The following is a 21,688-nucleotide window of genomic DNA, read 5'->3' as shown; positions in this document are numbered from 1 at the left end:
TTGTGAATTCACTCTTGTTTTATTCTTCTGTTGATACCGTACACAAACAATATACGTATATCACTTGACACCTCAAACGGGATAAACCCAAGTATGATTTGCAGTCAGCAAGAGCTTGTAATGACAATATATAACCACCAGGTAGCAACGTCAGTCCATACAGTGTGTCGGTCAGCGATGCTGAGAGACTAGCATGGAGGCAGGCATAGCAGTGGGTTATAAATTATACTAAACCACTATGCTCGATAACCCTGCCCACTCTCTATTCTGCTTTCTTGTCCTCTCTCCCTCCCTTGTTCTCTTCATCATCCCCACCTCTCTCTTTCTCTCTCTCCCTTCATTCATTCTAAAACAGTAAATTATTTCAGTGGTGATGCAGAGCTGTAGTGTAGAGCAGAGCTGATATAATCCATACCATTTCTCCGGTGTAGACACACACACACACACACACACACACACACACACACACACACACACACACACACACACACACACACACACACACACACACTGGTACTTTTCCAGAGGGCCTCTTCAACCTCAGAAGGTCACATTCTTTTTTTATTCTTCCTGTCGGTTTCACTGTGAACAATTAGCTTTCCTCTACTACATGAAAGGTTTTGTTGTATTGTATTGTTGTGATTTTGCCTGTCAATGTTTCAGACTGCAGACAGGATGTGACACGTCATTTTCAGAATGTTGTTTCTACTCCACCGCACACAGAATGCTACCTCAGGACATCTCAGGAAATCTTTTCCTCATCCTAAAGTGTCTTTCAGCCTTCAAAATGCAAAGTTGTCATCCATTTTAGATGACGTCCAAGTTACTGTGCTGTTTTCAAGCAGAAGGCTCCAGGTCTTTTCATCAAAGCCTCATTAAAACCACCAGACTGACCCTGATGCAGACCCAGACAGTGACCCTCAGTGCTTCGTCTCTGTGTTCCCATCTGAGCCTGTGAAGACGGGATACAGAGACCGTCTGGAACTAGGCTTCCTCAAAATTAATCCTCAGATTGCAATTTAGGCTGCTTTTATTTTCAGCCAACCCACTCAGATTGAGTTGTCAGATTGAGAATGGCTGCTAGAGACTTGGACAAAACATGCAATTACAACTGGTCAAAACTCACAGAGCTCACTTCCACGATCATGACATCGAAGTGGTTTGTTTGAACTTGATGCTGAATACCCCGCCATCACAACACGCTGGAAATCCACATGAATGGCCTCTCCTCGTTTTGCAAATGACTCCTTTCTGTTTTCCCAGAACATTCTCAGTTTTCCCAGGGGCTTCTCTGAAGTGATAGTTCTGTTCCCTCCCAAACACCAGGATGGAGTGAGTCGGTGCAGCCTGAGTCCACCACACCATGAAGCCAGGCTTCGGTTGACAGGCCCAGACTGCTCCAACACCCAACCAGCATGTTTCCTTCTAACATAGTTTCACTACAAAAATAGAGGAAACAAACTCTCCTCAGATTCCCTGTGACAGCAGAGCAAACATTGCACGTTGTTTACATATAACACACACACAAACACAAAGCTTGGGTGACTCAAATACGATCCCCCAGCCTTTCGAACCCTAATCCGTACCAGTCCCCAGGTCTTAGAACAGCCTGACCTCAAAATGTCCTCCGCCAAACTCCTCTGTGAGGCTAAGAAGACCAAATATGAGCAGAGAGGGAAACGGTCAACTGTATGATGACCCAAGATGACCACCACCAACAGCACCAAGCCAGACTGTAAATAGCCCTCCGGTCCCAGCGTGCCTGGCTGAGGGGAATGGAACAGCCTGGCTGAAGGGGCTGAGGGGAATGGAACAGCAGTCACAGGTGTCCTCTTAATCCCTGTTTATATAGAAACACCACAGCTGGAATGATGATGGGGGGGGCAGGGATTGGAGGGGTCAGACTCCACTGCACTGGCTCGTGCACACACACGCACGCACAAACATACATGCACACACACACATTGGTGCTGAGCTGTATGTAGCAGTGGAATGGTCTGTTTGGAATAGTGTGTGTGGTGTCTTGTGGTTTGTCGGTGTGTGTCTTGCGGAAGAGGAAGGGACATGTTGGTCACTAGTGAGTCAGCAGCCCCCCTGCCACCCCACCAAGGAATGTGGACGTAGGCTTCTGGCTGAGCGACTTCTGGTCCAACTGGAAAACCAGTCATCTTCCTGTCCTTAACAATCCTTTCCTTGGACACACTTACTAAACAACACAGACAAATCTCTCACTCACACACACGGCGCATACCATACCACACCACGCCTTATTCCGACACCACACCGTGGTTTGTGAGTGTGTCATTGCTTTCTCTCCACCCCGATCTTGCTGAAGATCCCCATCACCCCCCAACCCAGAGACGCAGGCGCTAACGTCAGATTTGGCTAATTACAAGCTGGATTAGATTGCAACCACTGCTCCCCAGTAAAAGATTACACACACAATGATAGATTCAGAACAAGTCCTGTCGCCAGCTAACCACTGGCTCCCCAACTGCTGTTATTATCCTCTTCAGATTCCCTTCTCCTCCCGTCTTAACGTCTATGGAAAAAGATGTTCCACAAAGACTGTTGCTGGGGAGCTGGGGAGTTCTTTGGAAGCAGTTGGTGGAACGTCTTAGAGGGAAAACACCTAAGCTCTCTGATTGTTCTGGAATGGAATTTGTGTGAAGGGCTATAGGAGGTGTTTCCCACTTCCTCCTCCGGATGCAGGCGTTGTGTCCGGCCGGAACTGTGGAAGAACCAGGAGACCTGGGAACGTTGATGGGTTCCTGTGGGCCCCGGTGTGTGTGGGTCTGTCTGTGTCCTCACTGACCCTGATTTACACATGGGGACTGACAGGGTGGGAGGATGACAGAGGAGGTTCTTATTGGCCCAGAGTAAAATATCAGGGTGTGTGTGTTGCAGAGGTGGGGGGGGGGGGGGGGAGAGTCAAAGTTTAAACACACTGAAACAGCAGAGGGGTCATGCCTGTTGTGATCCCTAACCCTGACCCCTACCATGACCTCTAGTTCGTGGGTCATTAGAAAGAGAAGGTGAGTCTCTACATTCCATTCCGTTCAGGGCGTGTTGAGGAGGGGAGGGGGTGGCAGAGCAGGGGATCGTGGTGGGAGGACCGAGGACAAGGGGAGCCACAGAGAGCCTCTCTCAGGACATGTCTGGACATGTCAGCCGCCCATCTCGGGAAACACAGTGGTGCGGCTCCTTTGATGCTGTTGCAACTTCACCTTCTTGTTGTGACAGCCTCCACCCACAGGAGGCTGTGGTTGACATGTTTATCCTGATGCTTGATCTCCACCAGCTCTCATAGATGCTTCACTACGACAAGTTGGTTTTAAGTTGAGGCCGAAATCCAAATCCACACAGACAGCCGTCTCCCCCAGCGGACCCTCTGATCAACTGTGTGTGCGTGTGTGTGTGTGTGTGTGTGTGTGTGTGTGTGTGTGTGTGTGTGTGTGTGTGAATTTGTACCACTTGTGATGGGTTGAAAGGAATAGGCTGGAAGACGGAATTGCTTTGAGGGTCAGATAAACTCACTGTGCGTGTGTTTGTGTGTTTGTGTGTTTGTGTGTGTGTGTGTTTGTGTGTTTGTGTGTGCGTTCCAGATAAACCCAGTGTGTGAGCTCCTTAGAGAGACCAGGGCCTCGGGCAATACTGAAGAGAGGGACATTCTTTACGCTTCCTAAGGATTTGGGTTTACACTTTCTTTCATTCTTTCTTTCTTTCTTTCAGTAATTCTCCCTCCCCTCATTCTTTCTCATTTCCATCTGTCTTGTTTTCAATCACTGCTCCTTCAGCGATGGTTTTGGTTCTGGACCAAACGAGTCCAGTAGGTCTCAGGTCTCTTTTCTCTCCTCCAGCCACCATCTTCATTCAGCTCCAGGAAAACACAGGACGGGTCAGCGGAACCATCCGGATCTCACGCCAGCTCGCCAGGGATTATTCAGCCTCTCTCTCGGATCCTGCCTGAGGGGGTTTCCATGGTGCTCGCCCCACGAACAGAGAGCAATGCACGCTGGGAAAAAAAACTGGAGGTTTTTGTGTGTTCTCTGAAAAGACACCAAGCTTTACTCCACGGCCACATGCCAATGAGCTGATGCACTCCCTGGATAACTAGCTGTGGAAGACCAGGACTGCCTTTCTCTGGGACAGGAGAGCACAGTATACGACCAACGTTAATAAGAATGTTCAATTTGACATTTTAATTAATTGCAAGGTTTCTGTCCTATTCTGTCATCCATTGATTCATTGATGCATTCATCGTCTCTCTCTCACTCTATTACATCGTTTTTAGGTTTACATTGTCAGGTTTACGGAACAATTTGTAATCCAAGACTGATCTGTTCATAACGGTGCCAGTAGTGTGGATGTGTGTAGGTGTGTGTGTGTGTGTGTGTGTTTAAACTCACATTAGCAGGTGTCACACAGGGAAGGAATGTTGATACTGTCTCTTTGTGTTTGATGCTAATCACTCCTGTTTACACCCCACTTTCACTGTGTGTGTGTGCCCTCCTTAGGAACATCAACCACACAAAGGACTTCTTAGTGCCCCCCAGCATAAACACACACACACACATGATCTGTAAACCTTTATCTGTCCAGACACTTACCTGCAGACCGGCCCAGGGTGAGGGTTTATTAGGACCTGTGTCTCCCAGTGAAATTCTCAAGGCTGTTTCCCACGCTGGGAACAAGCTATGTGTGTGTGTGTGTGTGTGTGTGTGTGTGTGTGTGTGTGTCAGACCGGCCCCATGAGGGTTACCTTCCTCCTCCATACTCTACATTCCCCCCTGACACGTCCAGACATGTCAGAACACCAGGTCTAAACACACTTTCTCACGAGGTGTGTGTGTGTGTGTGTGTGTGTGTATTTCTCCTCAATGCAATATAGTTGTTCACAGAAAGCTGCTACAATCTAGCACAAGAACTGTACATCTTTTTCAGAAAACATCTTGCTCATTCAATCGCAGCTGGTAAACATGCACAACGAGTAACACACACACATAAAAGCTTATATTAGCTGCATGACGGATAGATGCCAGGCATGGTTTAGTCTTGGCAGGTTTCTTTGCAGTGCAGCAACAGACAAGCAGCAGACTATCCTGGTAATCCCCTTATTATTACTGATGCACCCAAATAAACACTGGGGTGACATGTCAGTGCTTCTGAAGGCTCCACTCTTGATCTTATCAGCCTGCCATTCCCAGACAGCAGCTACTTGCATGGACCGAAGCACATCCTCTCCAAGGTCTATTTCTGATGTGATTGTGTGTGTGTGTGGCTCCGTGTTTTGGTCCTCAAATCTGACATTCCCCACCAGCACCCTTGAAAAAATCATGGTTTTCAAAGATGAGCATCAGTCTGTCTTTCTTTCTCTCAGTCTCTCCCTCTTTCTCTCCCTCTCTCATCCTCTCCCATATCAAAGCATATCGTCAGCGATGATGTGAAATGGAGTCCCAGAGCAGGCCAGACAGGGCCTGGGGGTAGAGTAGATAAGGAAGGTCCCTCAGCAGACTGTAGGCCAGGCAGAGAGGCCAGCGTACGTGGCCTGGACGGTCACTGGAGCCGAGGCAGTGATGATTTATGCCCTGCAGGTGGGTGCAGCTCTGGGCTCTAGAAACGAATAGATCCCCAACTGCAGGGTGACATCCCTCCCTCTCTACACACACACACACACAGTTAACTATCCTGCCAAGACTGTAAAGCTGTGAAAGATTGAGACAAATGCTCTTCTCTCTGGGTCTGAACTGGCTCACTTAATGTCACTGTAAACAGAGCGTGGAGCTTCCTGTACCGTTAGGAACATTAAACATTCATTAGAGACCATCCCTAAAGGGACATTAACTTGACTGAGTAGCTAAATAACATGATCTGTTTTTAGCAGACTTCACTTCAAATGCAGTCTACTGCTCTACCTGTGCTCTGTTACTGCACATCCCTCCGTGGGAGTCAAGAGGGGGATAGGGGGGGTAAAGATAGGAGGAAGGAAGCAGAGAGAGAGGGAAGGGGGAAGGGGGCGAGGGAATAATGGAAAGCAAGGACGACTCAGCATTCTCCATGACCCCCCCCCCCCACACACACAAACACACTTTCTTCCAACTTACTCTGTACCTTCAATGGCCTCACCGCCATCTTCTCTGCCCTTAGCCTCCCGTTGCCCCCACCCCCACCTCTCCCTCCTAATCAAAATGCCCCTCCGTAGGACAATGGACAACGACAGCAGTTGTGAAGGTGACAAGGCAAGTTTCTCCACATGTCATCGCCTCCTGTCACACACCCGGAGGGCCGACGAACGGAACGGTGCTCGCATTGATTACAGACAGGAAGGAAGTGAAGAAAGGTCTCCTCAGCTGCTATGAATGACAGGAAGTGATGTGTGGGGGTTTACGAGGAGGAGTTCTGTGCTGTTTGTAGGAAGTACTGATGAAGCCCAGTCAGCTGGCCTCACGGTGCTTCCTTCCGGAAGGTCAGAGAGGGTTCTCAGGTGGAGATATGCGCACGGGGAAAGAGCATGACCTGTGATGATGATATCTGCAGCAGACGCTCAACTGAAAGACCAGCTGATGTTTACTAAGTGGTGCCAACATGGGGAACAGTAAAGAGAGATCTGTTCAATTTTGTTCCTGTCTATTTGATTCGGTTCTGTTTTTTTTGCTGAAACACACTGCAATTACAACCTACTCCACTATTCTGCCTGTGTCTTCTGCCATATCAGTGGTCGTGTAAAACATGGTGTTCCGACAGCTGAAGATCTCATACACACGCATGCACATACACATTGACACACACACAGAAACACACATGTGCACAACTTTCTACAATTGGAGGTAAAGGTGAAGGGCAGGCAGCTGCTGAAACAGAGAACGCCCGGTGGTTTTACACACACACCCACACACACACACACACACGCACACACACACACACAAAGCCTGACTGGGCATGAACAGAGCTCCTTCTTCCTCCTTCCACTTATCACAAACCCTAACCCTCAGGAATTCCCTCTCTCTCCATCTCCTCTCTCTCTCTCCATCTCCCCTCTCTCTCTCTCCTCTCTTTCTCTCCGTCTCTGTATTCTTCTTTCCCCCTCTTGCTCTCTTTTTGTCCATATCCCTCTATGTTTCTCTCTCTCTCCCTTTCTTTGTCTCATTCTCTTATCTTCTTCCAGTCAATGTCAGGAGTTTAATCTGCCATAAATTGCCGAAACGAACAGACGAACATACACACACACACACACAAGAGGAGAACGGCATGACGTGCAGAGAGAATAAATGATTGATGATAGTTTGATAAGGCTCCCCTGTACAGGACACATCCCTCAGAGGCATGACTCACTGCTGAACGTCTCAGGTGAGGGAGGGAGGAGAGACGGAGGAACAAATGGAAGAAGAGCAACATTGAAAGACAAGAGAAGGGAAAAGAGAGACAACACAAAAAAGAAGGGATAGGAAGAGTGAAGGAATACCTAGGTACGATAGAGAGAGAGAGAGGGATAGGGAGAGAGGTAGCGTAAAATAGAGAGAGCGCAAGTTTAGTGAAATGTGGATTAGGAGGGGTTTCTTGTGATTCTATGGAATGTTCTGTTGTTCTTTCTCTAACCAGGCATCAACTCCAACTTTATTCTTCCAGTTTACTTAACTAAAATCAGAGGTTTTGCATCTTTAAATTTCAGAGGAGATGCATCACTTGACGAGGGTTGTGTGTCACACTGGCCCAGGGCGAAGTGTGATGATGTGATGAGACGTCAGGTGATGGACCATCGGCTGTGTGATCTGACGTAGACGCACAGATGTTAGCTTCTCAGAGCAGGTAGGCATGTAGCCTGAAGAGTGTGTGTGTGTGTGTGTGTGTGTGAGAGAGAGTGTGTGTGTGCGTGTGAGAGAGTGTGTGTGTGTGTGAGAGAGAGAGAGAGAGAGAGAGAGAGAGAGAGAGAGAGAGAGAGAGAGTGTGTGTGTGTGTGTGTGTGTGTGTGTGTGTGTGTGTGTGTGAGAATGTGTGTGTGCGTGTGTGCGTGTGCGTGTGTGCGTGTGTGTGTGTGGATGGGTAGGGAAAGTCGGGGGTAGCGTTTACCCCAGCCTGGTCTGGTCTATCTCTCAAGAGAACATACCGATCATAGCTGGATCCTGCTTGTATCAGGACCAGAACTAGAACAAGGACCTTCACCAGGACACACACGCACGCAGGCTTACATGCATACTGGTTTGGGTTTAGTTTCTATGTCAGGGCTCAGTACAGTATTTGCTATGTAGGTGAGTCATGTGTTGTAATGTAAAAGCAAGGCGATAATGATCAAACTGTTATTGTTCTGTTGCCACGCCAACGACAACAACTGACGGATAACAAAACCTTTCAGATTGGTGGGACCGGAACCTAGCTTTGCTTTCTGACTGGTTGGGCAACCAAGAGATTCCAATATGGATCAGTGGTGTAGCCTGCTGTTACTGATCTGGGATCTGCATCTCTCATATGTTCTGACTGTATGGACCAACCTGCTTCATCCACACACTTCCTGCACACTGGCATAGAAAGGAAGTGTGTCATTTTCTGGTTTCATTTAGGGCTGAAAACAGGAAGTGGGCTTGATTAGCTGGAGGTCAAGAGGTTGACAGAGAATGAGAGAAAAGCGACTAAAGACAGGAAGAGAGAGAAAGGGTGAGAGATACGCACATCTGTTTCTTAACGGCTGACGTTAAAACTGTGTTCACGATCAAGCAGATATGTTGTGTCTGTTTCATGGTGTGATGAGAGGAGGGAAGCGGTGTGGGGGCCATATTCCTGGCATGTCCATATCAACGACTTCCTGGTCATGACAGCTGCAGACAGGAAGTGGCCGGGCTACATCACACATTGTGTCTGGTTACAGAAACTCAGTAGGAAACCTGGCTCTCTCAGTCTTTGTCCAAAGACAGTCTTATTAGATTTCAGTCTGAGAGCTCAAACATCACATGTCAGAGAAAGACAGAAAGAAAAACAAGAGAAGAACAAACGAATAAACAATCAAACCAACAAAGCTACCAGAGGATGCTGAATTCCAGCTGTCTGAGGTTCTGTCACTGGGGAACGCTGGGGAACGTAGGAACAGGAACGACAGACAGTGACAAGCCTCTCGCCTGATCCTTTCCCGTTCCTCGGGACTCTTTAGTGGTACCATCAGATCTGTGTGAGAGGATATCAGCCTCTTTGGAGAACACTGCTGTAAATAAATATCACTGACTGCAGCTTTAAGGGCTTCACTTTTAGCTTGTGATCTGGACCTCTGTCGATTCACCAAGACAGTTCGGCCAACATTCACTTTAAAAGAGCGAGCTGTAAATATCGTTGACGGCGGCGGCTTAGACAATGTGAGCTGGGCCTGCGCCGCCGGTGTGTGCTGCTGCAGCTCTGATGGAGGGGATGAAGTCAGAGACTGAGGGAGGGAAGAGAGGGGGGAGCGAGGGAGGGAGGGAGGGTGGGAGAGCCGGAGAACGATGGAGAGGGACGGAGAGGGAGAGGAAAAGACATGAGCAGAGTGGGAGGAGACAGACACAAACACCTCAACACACTGTAAAACAGGCCCCGACGACTTATCCTGGGCATGACTGTAAGTTCACTCCCTGCAGCAGTGCCTGGTGTTGCAGGAACACACACAGGCCTATTGTCTGCATATCACAGCATCGTTAACAACGCAGACCCACAATGCAGACACAGATCAAGTCATCTCATGTGTTCCTCTCAGAAACAGCATACCTTTGTTTCATTTCATGTCAAATTAGACACAAGCAATATTCCTTATGGGATTAGCAGGTCCAATCATGCCTTGTGTGACCATAGCTAGGTAGGTGGAAATGTGCACATTCCTGCGAAGAGCTATATTTAGAGATTTGACCTTTGCTCAACCTGTGATTACAAATGTTTCCTGTTTTTAAATGGAATGTCAAGAGCATGGGAGAGAGAGAGAGAGAGAGAGAGAGCAGGTTAAAATCTCAGCTAAAATCTCTAAGACAGATAAACCAATAACAGCGTTCATCAGATAACCACCGGTGAGTTTGTTGATGTAAACACCAGACACGTCTGTGTTCCATGATCGCTATGTGAGGTTTGCGCAATAGAATTAACACTGTTGTCTCTCCATCTATATTTCTGCCTTTGTACAGCGGTATCCCCTTCCTCTCCCTCCCTGACTTCCTCCCCTGCCTCCCCCCCTCCTCTCTCTCCCTGCCTTCCTCTCCTGCCTCCCCCCCCCTTTCTCTCTCTCTTCTTCAAGGTCATGGTACGCTTCAGAGGCCCTACCAGTCCAGATGGGGATATTTCTGCTGGACTGTAAGCCTGCAGCAGCCTGATGCAGGCAGAACACCATCTCTGTGGGCTGAGGCAATATCGCTGACTTGGTAAACAAAGAACTGGCATTAGCAAAAACTGTAAAAGGTTTACTAGATCCCATCTCCTGTATCACCGTGTGGGACTGGTCAGTTGCATGTGCAGTTCTATCTGGTTTATCCACATTGGTCAGTGGCTTCAAGGGACATGTAAATAAGCAGATAAGTGTCAGACAAAATAAATGTGAGATGTGTGTGAACAATGTGCAGACTGAGCTGGTGACGGGAGTTTGAAACTAGCATGCTGGTCCCGGGAGGTTCTACATCCTGCTGAACTGATAACAAACTGTTTCTCCTTCTCTGGACTCGCTCTCTTTCTCTCTCTCGACTCTCTTTCTCTCAATTCTCTCCCACCCACCCTCTCTCTCTCTCTCTATCTCATTTGGGAGCCTGTCCACCACATTAACTGTAGAAACAGTCCATTTTGAGAGATGTTCAAGTGAGAATTTTTGGGGGGCTCAACGTTTTGCAATAGTGTGCTTTGGATTGACAATCCAGAACACGTAAGCATACATGTCCTCACCCAGTTGATGAATTAGTTATGAAGTGGTGGTTTTGGTGGTATGTGCCTCGTCAAAGATCAGGAATTCACTGCACACCTTCTGAGGGACTTCCCAGCCTGAACAAACAGGACCAACTCAAACTAAACTCTCCCTCCAAACTTGATCTCATCAACGAAACCAAATAAATACTCAAAAGTGGTAGCGTCAAATGATTGATCTCCCAACACCAATTCTCACTGCACAAACAAACTGTCTGTCTCTGTGTCCTCCTCCCTCCAAGTTCTCTCCATCTCCATTTCACTCCTTATTGTTCTCTTTTTTTTCAGTTCTCATCTCTCTGCTACGGCTGGTTAGTCTCTGTATTGAAACAGATATTGCCCTCCCGGAACCATTTAAAACGTCTGCTGTTCCTGTCAACAATATTGAAGAACCCTGAATTCCATGCATTCTAGAAGCCTTTTATCGAGCAATGCTTGAGGCCAAGACTACCACAAGGTGCCTGGAATGTGACTGTTTTTTTTTCTGGTTAAATGTACTATCTGAGTGGAGGCAGTTTGTATTGTGGGTGGGTGGTCAAGTGATACTGCGGCTGTAGGTACCCCTGCTCCCCCTCCTCCCCGCCCTCCACCCACCTGGACCAACCCCAGACAGCGCCTGTGAAAGCAAGATCCAACCAGGAAGTCCCCAGGGCTGTCAGTGTTCCGGAACGTTCCGAGTCAAAGTGTTCTGATTCCCAGCCCTTGTCTGACTCGGCCTCCATTCTTCCCCCCTGACACGGTGGAGAGAGCCCTTCGCACAAGAGAGCCTCTGTTCCTGGAGTATCTCTCCCATCCTTTCCTTTTCTCTCTCACTCTGTCTCCCCGTCTCACCTCCCAGGCAGTCACACACAAACACACGCACACCCTTTCTCTTTGCCCCCCCTCCTCCTACCTCGGCCTCTTCTTCTTTCATGTTGGAGGGGAGGTTATCACACACCAAACCCTGATGTGAGTCACTGTTACAATGGCAATGAATGAAACCAGCAAGGTGAAAAGGATGTTTCCTTCTGTCCTTCCCTTGTTCTCTCTGTCTGTAGGGAGAGGGAACATCACTGTTAGGCCTCACTCACTCTTTCTCTTCTCTCTGAGTGGGGAGAGGGGACACCCACGGCAGGTCTCTCTGTCTCTCTCTAGTCTCTCTCTCTCATCCCCTCTGCTCATGACGCCAAACAGGAAAAGCCGTCCCATTGTCTTTCAGCTCAGAGGTCCTCTTCTGTCCGACTCTTCATCGACTCCTTTCCTTCCTTCCCTCCTGTCTCTCTCTCTCTCTCTCTCTCTGTGTGTACTCTATCCTTCCTTCCTCTGGTTCTTTTGTGTGTCCGTCTCCACGAGGCTGACCTTGTAGGGCCTTGCAGATGTAGCAGAGGAGGCTAGGATCTGGCATGAGAAAAGTCTGTTTTGGGACTTTTCGGGGGATTATTTATGAGTTTATTTACCTCAATGGCAAAATAATCCTCGACTATTTTTGCTGCCAGCATCCTGGAATAGATTACACCCAACTGGGCTGGTTCCTTTCAGACTGAGAATCAGACAAAAACACTCCTGTGTTGTTTGGTTTTCTCTTTACAGAGAGAGACGGGAGGGAGGGAGGGAGGGAGGGAGGGAGGGAGGGAGGGAGGGAGGGAGGGAGGGAGGGAGGGAGGGAGGGAGGGAGGGAGGGAGAGAGAGAGAGAGAGAGAGAGAGAGAGAGAGAGAGAGAGAGAGAGAGAGAGAGAGAGAAAGAGAGAAAGAGAGAAAGAGAGAAAGAGAGAAAGAGAGAAAGAGGGAGAAGGGAAGGGATACAGTGAGGAAGGGAGGGACAGATAATCTGCTCTTTCTGGCTCTAATACTGCTAAATCCCACAGAACACTCCTTTTGTCTATTTGCTTTACTGTTGAATAGTAAATGAAGCGTTTAGACTGTAAGTTATAAATAAACACATGTTTTATGACTCCTCTCTCATTACCTCTTCATAATCGTGTTGCCATGTCTGTTGTTTGGCTTAGTTAGTTATGAATTCCTAATGTTTATGGAACCTTCTGGAATCCCCTCCCAGAGATGGAGCAATAACATGGAGGGGGGTGGGGGTTGATGAGGAGAAGATAGAGGATGAGAGAGGGAGGAGAAGTAAGAGTGGTGGGGCCGAATGAGGAGAGAGGGAAGGAGGAGGTGGGGGCTGCACCTGTGGCTCTTCCATCACCAAGCGACACAGAAATGTCTGCCAAGATGGACACCACACACACACACTCTCTCTTTCTCACACACACACATACTCTGTCTCACACACACACATACTCTGTCTCATACACACACATACTCTGTCTCACATACACAAATGCCTCTCACCAAACAAAAACTTAAGTTCTTCCCGGATATGAACGTTTTTCATCAATGTTGTCTCCTGATCTGCTTGATTCAGGGTTCACCAGGGTCATCCAGCTACACCCAGGTCTGACATCATGGGGGAGGGAGGGAGGGAGGGAGGGAGGGAGGGAGGGAGGGAGGGAGGGAGGGAGGGAGGGAGGGAGGGAGAGAGGGAGGGAGGGAGGGAGGGAGGGAGGGAGGGAGGGAGGGAGGGAGGGAGGGAGGGAGGGAGGGAGGGAGGGAGGGAGGGAGGGAGGGAGGGAGGGAGGGAGGGAGGGAGGGAGGGAGGGAGGGAGGGAGGGAGGGAGGGAGGGAAAAAGGAAAGAAGGGATTGAGAGGGGAATGCAGGGAAGGGGAAAAAGAGGTTTGTCAACATCAGAGAGATATGTCAACATCAGTTGAATCTCTAGTCAAGTCTGAACAAAGCCTGTTAAGAATGTTGTGTATTGGAGATGTCTCAAAGGACAAAACAAAGCATTCTTAAAAAACCTCCAACTTGCAGTTTCTCTCTCCAGACCGTCAGCTAATATAAAAAAGATGCAAACAGTTGCTCTGTGGTTTCCAGAAAGGGAGAGGAGCATACAGAGAGAAGACACAGAACAGAGAGATGGGGAGAGGAGGACACGAAGGAAGAAGAGGAGAGGGAAGGGCAGGACAGAAGAAGACAATGGAGGGGGAAGGCAGAGAGGGACGGGAAGGAGGAGGAAGGGGAGAGATAGATAGAGAAAGGAGGAAGCCTTGTAGAGATACAAGTTTTTGTTTTGTTTTGGTCAAATGTAATCTCTTCAAATCAACTATTGCCTGGGTAATAACATACAGTCCAGACTCCCCTGCGGGGTTGTGAAGAAACGTATTCTAAACGTATTCTAATGTTGTGCTATTCTCTGTAGCTTCCCCCTGGCTCTGTGTATGAGTGTCCTTTTGTTAGCTGAGTTATTGAATATCACATTCCAGATCAGATAGCTTGTAAAAAGAGACCTGGCTCATCAGCCCACACACAGAGCTCCCCCCCCACCACACACACACACACACACACAAACACGTACTCTCCAGTCTTGCAGGTTAGATATCCTTCATCTAAACTAAGAAGATTAGCAGTGAGCGTCTGAACAACATATGTTTGGCATCAGAGATTGAACCAGGTACAGAGTAATGTGGCCCTAATGAAACACTATCAGCCCCCCCACCCCCCACACACTCGCTTCACCCTCTCTTGGTCTCACTCTTCCTCCTCTTCCAAACTCTCCTTCCTTTCACTCTTTTTCTTTCCCCACCCGCTGCTTCTCCCTCTCTGCCGTTCTACTCCCTCTACCTTCTCTCCTCTTCTTCTCTCTTCTTTTTCCTCCACCTATTCCATCTCTACCTTACGATGCTTGGCAGTCAGATAAACCCTCCAATGTCAAACTGTGTGTGCGTATGACGGATTGCTAACCAGCTGTGTGTCTGTATCATTTTTGGTGTGATTGTGTATAAAATGTATGTGTGGCTTCATGACCTGCCCAGTGGTGGGTAGACCACACTGAGAGACAGCAGATGTTCACCTCTGCAGCTCTGAGAGTCGAAAGGCCTTCCCTGGAAGAGGGGGGCTTTGGTGGTTAGGGGAGTAGGTGGGGGGGTGGGGGGGGGGTCTGAAAGATGTAGGGTCAGGCATTGGGAGGCACCGTCCATCCACCATCCTCTCCACAGACCGACCACCTGCCGGGACAGAGAGGTCCACTTGGTCCACTTTCCACACACTCACACACCAGGGGGTCCTCGTGTCCCACACACACACACACACTCACACCATCAGAGTCGGGGAGGGGGTGGGGGGGGTCAACCATCTGAGTGGATATGGAACTGACGTCCAGATGAGCTTCTCCTGCATAATGAATGTGATACTGACCAGGGGGTCCTGATGAAAGCGGGCGGGTATGGGAGGGGAGGGCTGGAGTCTCCTACTACCTGGAAGCCTTCCATCCCACCCTCCATCCCTCACACACACACACACACACACATGATCTCAGAGGGAGACTTAGCAGTGAGATTAACACCAGTAAGGTGTGACTGTCTCTCCTTTTGTCTCCTCTCTTCTTCTCTCCTCTCTTCGTCTCTCCTCTCCACTCTTCTCCTCTCCTCTCCTCTCCTCTCTTCTTCTCTCCTCTCCTCTCTTCTTCTTTCCTCTCCTCCACAGCAGGTGGGATCGGAGAGGTTAACGAGTTTCTTTCCTCAACTCCTCAGAGACTTCCTCTGCACCATTAAAAGCCCATTTAGAAGTGATTAAAACCCTGGACAAATATCCCAACACTGCCCTGAGCACATACATGCCTCAACGCTCTACCAGCACCACCCGAACACTGCCCCAAAACGAAGCCAAGGCTCTCAAACCACCCCGATACTTCCCCAAATCTCACTTGTCACTTCCCCAACACTATCCTTACATTCCCAAGGACACCCACTCCCTCAGCACACCCCTCAGAACTCACCGACAACACAAAGTATTCACTCAATGGATTCCATAGGTGTTTGTAGTGACTGATGCATGGCCAAAGAAAATGACGTTGTTGCAGTGAAAACCTTTGTTCCAGGATGTGCTGATGGCAGATGCTGAACCTCCTTGCCAAATCGTTGACGGAACAATTATGTGATTAACAAGCTGCCGCTGACACAGAAAGAGATGAGAGATGTGTGTGTGTGTGTGTGTGGGGGGGGGGGGAGGGGGGGGTGTCTGTGTGCGTGCATGCGTTTGTCACGTATCGCACAAGTGGAATCCCAAGGCATTCAGGCTACACGTGAATGTCCGGTTTCCACGGTAACCCCACCTGGTATTTGCTCACCAAGCTTGTATTTGGGTTTCTGGGATCAGGTTACCATAGTTACGCCTGTCCCCTATCACTTAGTCCCAAAGGTTCAAGGTGTGGCAATGTATTTGGCCGGAACATGATGACGCATCAATGACATAGAATTTACAAACCCTGACATTTAATTGGTTGTCATCTATATTCATATCAAGCCAGCCAGCAGTCAAGCAAGACATCGTGGGGATCTGGTTAGCAGCTCTCAGATAAACAACTTCAGCCAACCACCACGTGAAGCGCTCCCATGAATAGAGCCTGACACAGCACCTCTCCTCCACACTCAGGTCGCTGCTCTCTTCAATACAGACACTGAGACAGTGTGTGTGTGGGGGGTGAAAGACAGAGGACAAACAGATGAAAGGAGAGAGGAAGAGAGAAGTGGAAGGAGAAAGAGAGAGAGAGACAGAGAGACAGAGAGAGAGAGAGAGAGAGAGAGAGAGAGAGAGAGAGAGAGAGAGAGAGGTCTATTTTCTGACGTTTTCTATTTCATAGTGAGACAAAGGTTATTTAGAAGGTACTAACACGACTTGCTATTTTTACTCCTGAAAATACTGTCTTTCTGGTGTGTTAATCGCCAGTCTTTTCTCTCTTTCAGAACACTCTTAGTCTCTTCTTCTCTCTCCCTCACAGTGTCATGTGCATGTAGCGTGTACACATCAATAGATGTATATTCTCAAAAGCTTCATAGAGTTATAGTTTATCCACATCACACACAGATCATACAGACATGCACACACACACAGACATGCACACCCACACACACACACACACACAGAGATCACACAGCTGAAAAAAGAAGCCCAACCCTGGCCTACATCACACATAGCTAACCCCCAAAACTATAACTCAATTCATGACCTGGGTGAGTCTTTGGTGTGTGACATGATTTAGAGACATTCTGACCCCCGGGGGGTTACTGGTGGTTTACTGGGGGGGGGGGGGGGGGGGGGGGTCTGAGCACTGAGTGTGATTCAGCGACTCTCCTGCTCGCTCCCAAGGGTCTGAGTCTCCTCTGCTCTTTCAGAGGAGTTCTTGTTGTTGTGGAGAGCCCGCGGTGGTCTAAGAGGATCGGTTACATTCATCTCTTTACTCATCATCAACTTGTTTGTCTTCCTGTCTGTCTCTCAGCTGACGAGGAGTCTTAATGTGTGTGCACTCACATGCACTCACACACAGACAGGTCCTCGGGTGTATTAACTGAGTGATACCCGCCTGGGTTCAGACAGATAAATCTGGTTTGGAGCTGAGTCACGGACCCAGAGGAGGTCCCCAGACTTCACCACCACCAAATGACTGGAGGCTGGAGACTCGAGGGTGGAGGCTGGGGGCTATTAGCCGGAGGCTGTGGGTTAGGGCTTGGGTGTGGCAGGGGAAGGCAGAGATGGAAAGGTTTTCAACCCATCCTGGCGGGGGTCGGGTTTATGAGAGGGCACCCTCGGTATGGGGGAGACATTAGCTAGCCTCATGAAACCCTAACCTCACACATCCCCTGTGTCGCCTGTGGACCAGGCCCCTAGCTGGCCACTAATGCCCCTGGCAGATGGTGGTAGTGTGTGTGTGTGTGTGTGTGGGGGGGGGGGGGTTTGTGTGTGGGTGTGTGTGAGTATTGATTTTGGTGTGGCAACCGCACACAGGGGTGCGCACAGTCACTGCACTCAGCAGTAAACTGTTACAAACATACCAGGTTGGAGTGTCTACCGTGTGTTAACCATTCTATCAGTGCAACCTGGAACATTCCTTCATGATCGACAAGGGGATGGGAGGGACTGTGTACTGGGTCCTCCTGAGGTCTGTCTCCAGAGAGCCCCTCGGCCCGGGAGAGGGATCTGAATGTGCTCAGCTGTTGTCAGATGCTTTCGTAACCATCAAAGAACCTGTAGGAACACGCTTGGGAAAGGCATGGACGCAGAGGCGAGGGGAAACTTCGTCATGGGATTGTGTGCGTTAGTGTGCTTGTGTGTGCATGTGTGCCTATGGGTGTGAGAGGGAGGGAGAGAGCGAGAGAAAGAGAGAGCGATGTTCAAGGTATAGCCCTGCCCAGCGTTATCTCTGCATTCCTAACTACACCTACCCCTTTATTTAAACACGACAACACCATGGCAACCCAGCTGGAAAAAGCCCCTGAAATTTACACCCACATCCCTTAACTTCCTGAACGAGTGCCCCCCCCCCCCCACACACACACATACATAAACACACCCACACACTGCACATTGACACATACACACACACACACACACAAAAATACACATACAAAGTTTTAATTCCTGTTTGAGGTGTTTGGCTCTCTGAGGCATTTAGTTACATGGGTGGGGGGGGGGGTTACTTTTGAAAGAACAGGAAGCAGAGGACACAATCCCACCAAACGTAGTCTGAGGTTGACAGGCTGGGCTCCTGGTCCTGATGTAACACACACCATTCCAGAGCCTAATAAGGAGAACAGTCACCAAGGTGCCCTCACACCAGGACCCATGAAGGAGAACCCTCAATGGACTATTTACGGATTCCGGACTATTTAATGTCAACTCGTCAAAGTCGACGATGGTGTGGAGAAAGTTTGAACCTGACCAGAGGAACTAAGAGATGTTCAATGTCTGTTTTCCATTATGTTGGTCTGTACCCAGGCTTACAGTAACTAGGTGAGAGTATCCTTGTATGTTTGATGTGGCCGGTTACAGGATAGCTTTTACGATGGCTGAAGTATTATGGGGTGCACAGGGACAGTGATGCAGACAGAACCCAGAACATGGGAGGTGATGGGGAATGTAAGGCTGGGAGGCCGTGGATGGGAGGCTTGGGGGCTGGGGCTGGGGCTGGGAGGCTGGGGAGGAATGACCTGTTTAGTCCATTAGCCCAAGCAAACACAGAAAGCAGCTGAGCTCTGAACTCTAAACCCTGAACTGCACCTTTTTGAGGCAAGGCAGAAACAGAGACATAGGGAGGAGGTATTCCAGTTCAGTATGGGTCAGGTGGGTGAAGGGAAGAGGTGTGTGTGTGTGGGGGGGGGGGGGGCGCAAAAGGCACTGGGGAGTTGTGGTGAGAGAAGGAAGAAAGGGGTGAACAAAAGTTGGTGTTGGGGGGTGGGGTGTCACCAATCCGATTTCCTGCATGACATAACATTCCTGGTGCTTCCTGCACACTGGTACACTAAGCAGAGCAAAGTACAGGACAGCTCTGCCCACGATTCCATGCATCCCAGAGCGTAACAGCACAACTACAGGATACGATACAACTTCAGAGAATGAGTGGGGCAAGGGACTCCAAGTGCTGACTCTTTATTTTGACACAACAAGCCTGTCCATGGAGACCCTTCAGACAGTCAGGCTGGAGAGTGGAGCAAACAGCAGTGAAGGACTCGCACACCTTGCAGAAAACCAAACTGACCTCATTAACTTTTTTAGTTTAACTAAATTGTAGACAGCTTTTTCTCCTATGCATTAAATCCCTCCCTTTCTCTCGCTTGCTCTCTCTCCTTACCTCCCCTCTGACTTTAATTCAACATGATTTTAGTTTAATGATTCATATGGTAAGAGGATGCTTGGCAGAGCTTTAAGGACTCACACACTTGTTGGAAAAGGTTACTGGTGCTGTGCTGTCGAAACCACACTTGGTTCTTGTCAGGTACAGCAGGACCAATGAAACTCACTCAAGCTACAGCATATGTTCTTTACATGTCTCCACACACCAAGAGAGCCACATGTACTTGAACCAAGGGGGATCTAAACATGGATGTTGTAGACTGAGCTCTCTGTAGCTTTCAGGATCCTGAAACATATCCTCGAGAGGGACAGTGTTCCCTCTCCCTGGCAGGCTTCCATGTGTATCTATCACACACACACACACACAGAAATATATACATAACACTGCATCAGTTTCAACAGTCACGGCCAGGACTGAGGCAGACACACGCACGCACACATATACCCAAGAGGCAGATAAGGACAAGAACGCCCTCCTCCCTAATTATTCATATGTGGGGATTACATAACGATATGTCAATCAGTGCTGTTCCAGTGGTTTTACACACTTGAATGAATTCTTATCCCAGAATGAAATGCATGTTTCACTAAATATGGAAGTCAACAATTGATGTTTTTGCTCATTAATAGTCAATGTTCATACACTTAATCTGTGCCGGATGTCCACAGAGGGAGATGTCCAAGACGTCCTGAGTGTGTTCTAAATGGCTCAGATCTGTGTTGGGTCCCACGTGGAACCTTTCACCAAAGAAACTTTCCATCCCATGTACACTGTAGAAAAGGACGTCTCAGCGCAGACAACATGTCTCCCAGAGGTCCACCCAGCACAGCCTCTGTACCCTGCCCCTGGTAGCCTAATCCCCCTGAAGAGTCCGGGCAGCAGCTCCTGTAACAGACACCGCACTTCCTCTGCCATGCTTCATTCTCAGCTCAGGTGTACATGGCTGTGAATGCTGAGCTCGTGGAAACCGGACATCTGTGTCCAATCGATGGAAACACTTGCCTGTCGTTCTCTCAGGAAGCGAGCTGAGACTGATCGGAGGGCGGGGGGGGGGGGGGGGGGGGGGGCGATGAGGAACGGGATCGCCAGAGTTCTGATGGTAGAGGTCACAGATCAGGTCATAGACGGTCAGAAGAAGCTCTGGGACTGGGAAAGGAATCCTGAAATCTGATCCCAGCTCCAAATGAAAAGAGTGAAGATTTGACTGTGTGTGTGTGTGTGTGTGTGTGTGTGTGTGTGTGTGTGTGTGTGAGTGTGTGAGAGAGAGAGTGTGTGTGTAAGAGTGTGAAGACCAAATCCCTGAGGAGGAAGGTGTTTGTGTGTTGACAGAACCAGCGCATCAGGTTTGTCCTCCCATGCGGAGTCTTAACAGAGGTTTAGGGTTGTTTCAGAGACTAACACGCATTACAACTTTTCAAATGAAGACAATGGTCTCAGTGCTTTCTCCCTTTACATTTGAGGTTTGAGGTACGACTGACATCCTACATGTAACCAAACGGGACCAAGTCCTCTGAACTTAAATCCAACTGTCATTTTAATTTGCAACCATCAACCTCAAGTATTTATAAACACTGCAGGCTGTGTCATTCTTTGTTTCTGCAGTTTACTACCATCAGCCACAAGTTATTATGAGGTGTGAGGTGATTAACATGATCCATCTCCAACTGAGAAGAATGGGGTTTCAGATCGACAGAAGAGAATCAAAGACGTGGCCTAGGCCTACGTATTTTCGTATACCTATGGGGTTTTTATGCCATCGTTTTAAGATTATTAGCTGACGCAATGGTTGACCTTTCAGTGCTGCAGAACCGACAGTACCCTCTGGTTCCTCTCTCTTGGTTATTATGTGAGTCAGAGTGGGCGGGGGGTGCCTGCCACAGCACCGCTCCCCCTTTGCAGTTCCTTCATCTTGGTACAACGGCTGGATCTGCAGGGGGGATCTCTACTCATCCAAGCAATGCACGGCTGCCTGTAGGAGAGCCAGCCAACGCTCTGTAATTGCATACAGACCGCAAGCAAGTCGGAGATGTCTTCCCTGGGCTGCCTGGGGAGCGTGTTCAATTAGTTTTGGATTATCCCATGTCTGCATCGACGCTACTCGAATTTTAACAGAAAAGTTGTTATAAGAAATCCAG

The sequence above is a fragment of the Hypomesus nipponensis genome, chromosome 22 (genome assembly GCF_054491055.1).
Source record: "Hypomesus nipponensis isolate SF chromosome 22, ASM5449105v1, whole genome shotgun sequence".
NCBI lineage: Eukaryota > Metazoa > Chordata > Actinopteri > Osmeriformes > Osmeridae > Hypomesus > Hypomesus nipponensis.
This window is presented reverse-complemented; position numbering follows the sequence as displayed.